Source organism: Platalea leucorodia (genome assembly GCF_965183815.1).
Source record: "Platalea leucorodia genome assembly, chromosome: 3".
In the NCBI taxonomy this organism is placed as follows: domain Eukaryota; kingdom Metazoa; phylum Chordata; class Aves; order Pelecaniformes; family Threskiornithidae; genus Platalea; species Platalea leucorodia.
The window spans coordinates 11,446,925-11,456,118 of NC_138825.1; positions in this window are offsets into that span (position 1 = coordinate 11,446,925).

Sequence of the window (9,194 nt, forward strand, 5' to 3'; positions counted from 1 at the left end):
TAGCGCTGCCAAGTCTGCCACTAAACCATGTCCCTAAGCACCACATCTACCCATCTTTTCAATACCTCCAGGGACGGGGACTCAACCACTTCCATGGGCAGCCTGTTCCAGTGCCTGACTACCCTTTTGGTGAAGACATTTTTCCTCATACCCAATCTAAACCTCCCCTGGTGTAGGCACACAACAAGCCCAGAAGAAGTACTCCTTGCCCTAAAAAGCCCCTTCTCAAGGGGAGCACAATCAATGATTGCTAAGGACCTCAGAAAGAGAGGGCAGGATTGCAAACCAGGTCTCTGAATGTGTGACTTCTGAACAACATGGGGCCAGTGAGCAGCCTGAGTGAACAACCTCATGCCAGGCATCAGAAAGAGCCAGAGCTACTGAAGGACAGGAGTCCTGGGGTGTCTCTGCGGCCTTGGGCTATACTTGTTACTGGGAGCATATAATGCAATGTGCTCCAAGAGCTGTATTTTGCCCCATCAAAAGCTGCTAAAAGCCAAGAGCATTTGCTATTCTGCAGTTGGGTCCTGATCATATGAAAGCACGAGCTTAAAAGCCAAGCTTCCCACCTCAGCCACTCCTGATGTGTCCAAGAGCACTTTCTTTTTTTTGCCCTGGTTTGCTTAAGCTATGCGGTGAAACATGAGCAAGTTTAATCTTCTACTACATAACTTCACCAGAGAAATCCAGAAACAACCAGAAATGTTTTACGAGCTTATCAAGGGCAATAAATGCTCTCCACTCCAGAGAAGAGGTTTTTACAAGAGCTTGTCTATAGTGGTGGAGCACTAGCTTTACAACACAGGCAGTTTCTCCCTTCTGGGTCCTCAAACTTTATCTGTAGCTGTGGGAAATGACCTCACATGCCACCAAGATCAGGCTCCAGAGAGACTGCTGCATCGCAGGGTAGCAAGGAGCAGGCAGGAGCAAGCAGCTCTCACTGAATACAAATTGCATGGAAGAGCCAAATCCTGCAGCTTTCAGTAAAAAAGCTTGGAAACCGATTCATTAGGAAGGGCAAACCATGGTGGTTTGCAGAGTTGCCAGCTGGAAGCCTCAAATAAGGAAAGCAACAAGTTGATTTACTGTGATGGTGAGCATGCTGGGCCACATTCCTGTGTTAGTGGCAAGGGGATGATGCTGTTGTCTTTCTCAGCCATACAGATTTGACCCGGTGCTGGGCCAGGCAGCAGCTGAAAGCTCTCTATATGGGCTATATGTATAGTATGACTAAGCTAGCCTGACCTTTGGCATCTCTTGTCCATGCATCGCCACACTGGGCATTAAGGCAGGGCTTGCTGTTCTGCCTCTTTGGGCAGTTTGTGACTGAAGAAAAAAAAAGGCATTTTTTCATTTAAAGGGTTAAATAGGCTGAAAAAAAAAGTCAAGACCAGAAAGCCACATGGCCATGCAAGAGGTTAAACTGGCAAGTGCTGCCTCTCCAGAGGATGTGCTGTTTTTGCTTGGTGCTGTTCTTGAGCCTGGAGCTCCAGCAGCTGCTCCACACCCCGCCGGCTCCTCGCACCTCCTCCCAGCCCAGTGAAGGTGCCAGCTTGTCCTCATCACCCTCTGTCCCAGTGGCAATGCAAAGGTGGCTCCGCTCCAGCAGCCGCACAGCATGGCCAAACCCTGCCTCCAGCTGCAGAGCCACCACCCTGCCCTGTCACAGCCACCGGCTCTGACCACATGGGAATGCAACGGGGTGCTGCAGTCCCCCAGCCTGCAAGGATCCACATGCCAGACCCTTCGGCAAGCTCATCCCCAAGGGAGAGAGGTCCCAAAAGCCACCATGGCAAATCAAGAGCTGGTCATAGCAGCCTGCAGGGCTGCTGGAGCACCACCCTGTACTCCTGTTTGGCCAGGGTACCTCTTTTAGGGGTCTCCCAAGAGGACTGCAGTTATTATAGCGAGCATGTTATTTATGGATGTGAGAGCATGCAACCCCCACAAGCCCCCTGCAGCCCCTCACAGTCCCCCGTGGATGTTTCACATGGTGCTGCAGGACTGAAGCTGCAATGTCTGCACTGCGGGGCTGAGCACAGCAACATCTTTGCTGCTGCGGGTCCTTTTTTACCTGCTCAGCATAGGACCCAGCAGCAGAGGACCTTGCAACAGGTGTTAAAAATGCTAAATACCCAAACGACCAACACCTCAAGGATTGAGCAGTACTTCATCAGCTTCTTGCTCTTCTCCTGAGCCTCTCCCAGCATCCCCATCACTATCTGTTGGTTGCAGCCCTGTGGGACACCAGATTTCACCTGAATGGCTGGGAGGTGGGGACACAAAGCCCCACAGCTGGGAACACGACAGCTTGTCAAGAAATAAGCACAGGACTTTTTCCCTGGAGGCAGGCATTTGGTGAGATCAGCTCATGAGTTCAGCTGAAGGCACAGAGTAACATTTGCCTTTTTTAGAGACCCAGAAGTTTGGAAGCTCCCATAAAGTTTAATGAGATGCTTCTGCAAAACCATTAGTAGAAGCTGTTGAAAAGCAAATTATAGCCATTTATGGGGACTCAAGAAAGTCCAGCAGCTATTCACTCAACAAGAGCTGGCAAAGCAGCCTTCCCTTCAAATTTCATAATCCCCTTTGTCAAGAACTTCCTCCTTTCTTTTGTCAAGTTTTAATTACATTTGCCCAGGATGGGCATATTTTCCTTCCCAAGCCACTTCTCTATGGACCAGCCTGGAGCTGGATTCAGCTGGGCAGGGATCACTAACAGGGCACAGGGCAGCAGGGATCACCAACAGGGCACAGGGCACCACAGTTCCCCGGGGAAAACCACGATACTCAATAAACCGAGGTCTCACCTGGTGTGTCTCAAAGGGCAATGCAACAGGTGGCCTCCAGAAAGCCCAACCACTCAGCAATTGGATCTTTTAAAGCTGATTTAGAGAGACTGCTGATCTGGTCAGAAGAGAGGTGGGTATGGCTTTTGAACATAACAAATTGGTTTTTTAATGCCGTTAATGAAACCCGGGGAGATGGTAAATTTCTTAGCTGCTTGGCCCTCCTGTAAAAAAAAAAAAAAGGCACAATACATTTCAGGTTTTCCCAGATAAGACAGCAACTCTAGTGTGTCACCCTTCACCTTCAAGCTTTGTCTACAGGGCTGAGTCATTACTGCAGCTAATTAGAGACTTCAAGCTGATTATGAGGACTGCAATAAGTGGAGTTACAAAATCTCTGGGCCTGATACTCCTTAATACAAAAGCCACTTTACACTGACCTGGCCTTAAAATACCCTGGGATGATGTAAAGTGGTCTTAGAGCAAATGGGATGAGTCCATCTGTATTTGGAGGGACTGGGACACATCACAGACCACCAGCATCCGAGGCTGATGGGACTCTCAAAGGCCCCATTTGCCCCCAAGTGAGATGAAAGCATCTTTCTGGTCACAGAGAGACAGGTCCTTCACAACAAATAAAAATTTAAAAAAATGTATTCAGGCAATTATCTGAAGACTTGACTGATATCGATCCAATAAAAGCAAAACAAAACCTTGTTGAGTCCATTTGGGGGGGCCTCTAGGGGTATCTTAAGACCTTAACAAGTCAGTAAAACTCCCCTCCAGGTTGATTCTGCCAGCACTTACATGGATGGACTCTGCCTAAACTTTATGCATATTTTAAACTCGATACAAACCTGAAGAGAACAGCTCAACTTTTCCATATTAGTGATACAGAGAAAGGAAGAGAGCTTCCTATGTTGTTTTAAAATAACTCAAAGCAACAGACATCAGCCTACTGTCCACAAAACAACTTTTGAATCGAAAGCACCAGGAATGCACAATGGTCTCGTGGCCTGGAGGTGACCATTTGGGAACAAGGTGGCCAGTGCACCTCCCAAACAGGGAACCACCCTCCCCAAAACAGAGAGGACCCTGGCAGCCCCAGCAGCCCAAGAGCTGCTCTGGCCCCGTAGGACCCTCCTAGAAGCTGCTGGTGGTGTGTCCCAGGGCGGAGGACTGCACATACGTGGCCATAATCTTGGCAGAGAAAGGAAGTTGCAAAGGGAAGCCTTATCTCCAGGCTAAGCACAGCTCCAAAAATATGACAATGGTCATGAGACCCACAACCCCAGTCACCTGGTGTAAGGTTACTGCCGTGGTGACATTTGGGTTACAGCATCATCTGTCACGGCTTTGAGTCAGCAAATAGGTGCAGCCAAGTGTTTAGGTTTCACTGCGAGTAAAATAATGCAGGAAAAGCGTTTTGCCAGCAAGCATGCTCCATCCAACCCCAGCAGCTCCCCAAGCCTATGGGGCAGAGAGGGAGGGAGGCAGCTCGTGTGTTTGAACTCATGGGAGCGACACCTCTATTTACCGTAGGCACAGCAAGGTTCTGGGTACAAGCATTGGGGTGCGCACGTGAGTTTATGCAGAGAAGCCAAAATACTATAGGTTCCCTCCCACTCACTTCCCAGGGCAGATTAGCACTCTCATGTGCAGAGGCAGCGCTGCTGCTCCAAGGTAACCTGTGATAAGTAAAAGAACATGAAAATCCAGACAAACCAGTATGCCCAGCTGGCAGTATTGGGGAGAACAGCTCGATCCTGGCTGGTGAAAACTGGGACTCCATCCACTTCAGCCCAGGCATCCTGCCCTTTCCCAGCACCAGCACTTCGGGCAAGCGGGGGGTACAGAAAACCTCTGTGGTGACCTTTGCTCGTCAGCAGATTGGAGATCTTAGGAAGGACCTTTCTCCTGCAATGGGAGGTTTTGCTGGGGAACAATGTAGGATAACACAGTGGCAGCCCCACACCTAGCGGGTTAGTGGAAGGGATGGGATGGAATGAGCATGGATGTCTCTGTCAACAAAACTAGGGCTCGGATTGCTGCCCTGGCTCTTTTCGGATAAGTTATGGGTTAAGTAGGATAAAGAACCGAGAAGCAACCTGTTCCTGCATGGAGGATAGATGCTTGTGTATAAATAAATATAGGTATGTATACAAACATTTTCTGATTTAAAGAAAAAAAACATGTCTGCATGGCTCTGCAATCTCATATTAAAACAAATAAAAAGATGTACAGATTTCTTCATGTCCTGAAACCTTCCTCCTGCCCTCACCTGTCTAAATGTCTGATCCAGAAGAGATGCTGTGCCAGGATACAGAGAGGCAGAGTGGGGCAAAGGACTGGCACAGCTGGAGCTCAAAACACTTTTGGATCATGTCCTTATCACAGCCAATATAAAAAAAAAGCGCACATTGACCGACCTTCCTGCAATCATTTTGGTGGCATGGAATTTCCCACTTTCTCTCATCCTTCCCTCACTTCCTTCTAGGACTTCTTTCTGCAAAGATTTCCTACTATTAACCTGCTTTTTCCCCAACCACTGTCTTCTGCCATGATGTTCACACACACACTTTCTTTCTCTCTTTCCCCCAGGCAGCTCCATCCTTTTCAGCTGCAAAGCCTCTTCCCTCTGTTTCCTCTGGACCAGCTAGAAGGACCAGAGTCCTGAACCCATCCCTTGTCCCAGATGCAAGAGGAGCATTTTGGACCACGAGCAGCTTGGGAGGCACTTCCAGACATGCTGTAGCTTTGCTGTGAAAGCTGTCACTAGCAAGATGGACCTCAGCTCAGGAGATCTGCTCCTCTGCTTTATGAGCAGCAGCATGCTTGGCTTTCAACGCCAGCCCTGTTGCATCAGTATGTGGGCTGGGGTCTCAGTGTTTGCCACAGCTACAGTCCTCTGGGGAGCACAATGTTTTCAGGAAGAGCAGAGAAGCCTCCCTCATTGTCCTCGTGCTGCCTGGATCGCACCGCACAGAGGACAGAAGCTACACCAGTCTCTGCAGCATGGCAACTGCAAGGTCAGAGAAATGCCAGAGCTGCAAAGTTGCCATCTAAATTCAAATCCATGCTTTTCCCATGTATGGGGTGCTCAGAGACTGAGGGTTTCTTCTAAAATAAGGACCCAGCTGCTCATTTCTGATCCAGCTCCTCCAAAGCTCAGGAGGGTTTAGATCGTTTCGAGACTCTACACCTAACCAAAACTGGAGATATCTAGCAACGTGCAAGTTAGCAAGCGGAAAACATGGAAACAGAATTTAAATTCTCAGGGCTGTATCTGCCACTGTTGTGAATCCTGCAATTCTGCTGTAATTACATCAGCAGCACAGGACATGGGTCATCCATGACGTCATCCCAACACTTCAGAGTGTCCCAAGTCCACAGCTTGGCTGGTTACCTTCCTCAGAGGCAGCTTGGAGACGGATGGGGGGTGAGAGGGTTTAGGAGTGTGGATACAACCTGTTCTTTGCCTGTTGGCCCCCAGGGCTAAAAAAAAACCCTCAAATGCATGTTCCCAGCTTGGACAGGATGATTGTGAGGCTGTGTCTAACAAAAGCCTTAAGAAAAAGAGATACAGAAATATTCCAGCAACTTCACATTTCCCAAGGGGAGGAGATGCAGGCTGCCAGCTCCCTCACCAAGAGAATGTGTTTGCAGGAAGAACCACTCCATCAACAGAGTCTAGACCCAAAATCCCAGGAAGGAAAGGTCCAAAACCTCTACCCTGGACTCACAGCCTCATTTTACACCAGCAAGTGCACTGCACAGGTGGCCAGGGGTATTCCCAAGCACAGGATCTTGATCCCCTCTGTGTGTAAATCATTAGCACAACTCCAGCAGCTTTGGCCAAGCCAACCAGCCCTGTCCCAAACCATTCCCCAGCACCTCTTCTAGCTCTGCAATGGGCAAAGAGGTGTCCAAGCAGAGTGGGGATCTTTCATGCAGAAAAAGTCTTTGGTGCCTTTGGTGGAAGCACCTAAAGAGAAAGGCAGACCTGACCAGGACTGCCATAGAAAGAGGGATAGGCTTTAAAAATACTCACCTGCAAGTGCCAAGGTGGAGCAGAAGCAAAGTGAGAAAAGAGGCATTTTTCTCTCTGACTTATTGATAGGGCCTCAGGGGGAACTGGGTCACACATTCCATACACACCAGGAGCCAAAGGGATGCCAGCAGCCAGGCACTGCAGCATAAAGCCTCCAAGAAACCCTTTTACCTGGGCTACAGCCTGGAGCAGATATCTGCAGCCCAGCAAACTCTCCCTGCCTCCCTGCCTGATATTTAACGGCCAAATAGCTCGTTACTGCAAACGAGCTCCTGAGCTTACAGGTGGCTTGGTTTTGTACGTTTCCATCTGCTCCTGCAAGTGCACCAGCACCCGGCTGAGCCAGTGTGGAGGAGCCAGCGCGGAGGAAAACCAAGCAAAATGCTGCCCTAATAAAACCTGTTTATAGCAGAGCTGCTACTGCGAATGCACATAAATAATAGTAAACCAGCACAGAAAAAATATCTATGGTTGCTAGGCAAATTAATGTTCCAGCATAAACAGCAAATATAAATTAGCTCAGGGTGCACACATGGGAGCACAGCATTTGCGAGGGCATGGGATGCTTAAGAGCTAAATGCCGGACAAGGCAGTAATGCTTGGTGGGAAGGGAAGTTAATGCCCTGTTGTTAGAAAAACTGGGCTGGGGAGGAGGGATGCTGGCTTGGGAGGAATTTGGCAGTGCATCGCTCCTGTGAAATCTTTCCTGTAAGTGTTTTGGGGGGAGCTCTGGCTAGCTGAACTTCTCTGTACCTTTTCTTCAAGCACGCAGTAAGGTAATGGTTTATCATTGCTTGTGCACAGCTTTCCACGTCTTCCAGGTTGATCCAGTGCTCCCATTTTGCTCTCCTGGAGCAGACCCTGGTCATGTCCCCCATGGCATTTTGAGGCCAAGCTGGTCACATGGCAAGACGGTTAAAAGGCACTGAAAATAGCAGAGGCTATTGAAAAGGCAGCTCTGTGCTGGGAAGGCTGCAGACAGACCTCAGGAAGGGAGGGAAAGTCGTGTTACAATCCCTGCATTGATGGCACCACATGCTGAGTGCGCTTTTCATCGCTCACCGCTGCAGAGAGAGACAGGAGAGGGTTATTGAGCCATTCCTCATCACGGTCCCACCGGCTCCAGTGGTGCTGGTCTTCTTGTACCCCTTTCAGATGGGGAGTAGAAGCCAATTCTGTGCTTTTTTTTCCCTTAAAAATACATCCTTGTTGGACTTGGCAGCATGCTAGGACTTCAGTGGAATATTTTCAGTGGCTGTGAGTTGTCCTGCGGTTAAATAATAAACACAGCAATAAAATACTCGTACATTTCCCTAGTACAGGAGACAGCATCTATTGTTATCAGTTCTTAAGAAGTGCTATTCTTATATGCGGTCCCTGTACTCGTTTTTTATCCAGTTGTCTGTTCCCCACACATTTTATTGGGAGCAGATGCTAAATATATGCCATTAATTCCTGCCATATATTGTTCTTTTGATATTCAGCAGTTGCTGTCAATGTTTTGTGAAGTCTTACTTGAGAAATAAAAATTAGATGGCCAGTGCTATTCAGTTAAAGAGATTTCATTTCCTAATCCTCCAAACAAGGGTATAAGCAAGCAACTTTAAGCATACAAGCAACTACTAGGACTGAACCTGTGTCCTGCTGTAAAAGTGAATAATTTATAATTAATTCTGCCCATAAACATTTGCCATCTAAGTGTTAAATGGCATAACGCAAGAAAAAAACATGTGAACATCAAGAGGAATTTAAGTTTTAAAATGCTGTAGTTTTAAAACTCTTCATTGCCTCTCTGAATTGTACATTTCCTACCAATGATTCTACCAGGAATTTTTCCTGTTAAATACAATATTTTTTCCAAGACTGTCCTGTAAATCCAGACTATAATGAGACCCACTGAGACATTTGCCATTTCCATGGGAAATTAGGGGGCTAAGCATGTCCAGGTTTAGAAGTACCCACAGAAAACTGCAAGGGACATTAACCAAAATCTGCTCCACAGAGGGGCACATCCAGCTTGTATTAATGAACCGTGCTCTGCTACTGAGGAGCAGCAATTCCCCCAGAGGTAAATGAACCCGTCTGTGGTGTCCTGGGTCCCAGTTCAACGACAGCACGTGTGTTCGGATATGCAAAGACAGAATTTGGCCTTCCACTACCATCACATGAAAAACAAATTTAATATGGTCAATGTAGTGATGCAAAACCCAGCTGGAGCATGACTCGTGTTTAGTTTTCCTAGTGTAGCTCAGCAAACCTCTATCCACGAGGCTCCACGTGACTTTTTTCATTAAACTGTACAGCATGTACCAAGCCCCCTGTCTTTAAGATGACATTTCAAATGCCCGTAGAGG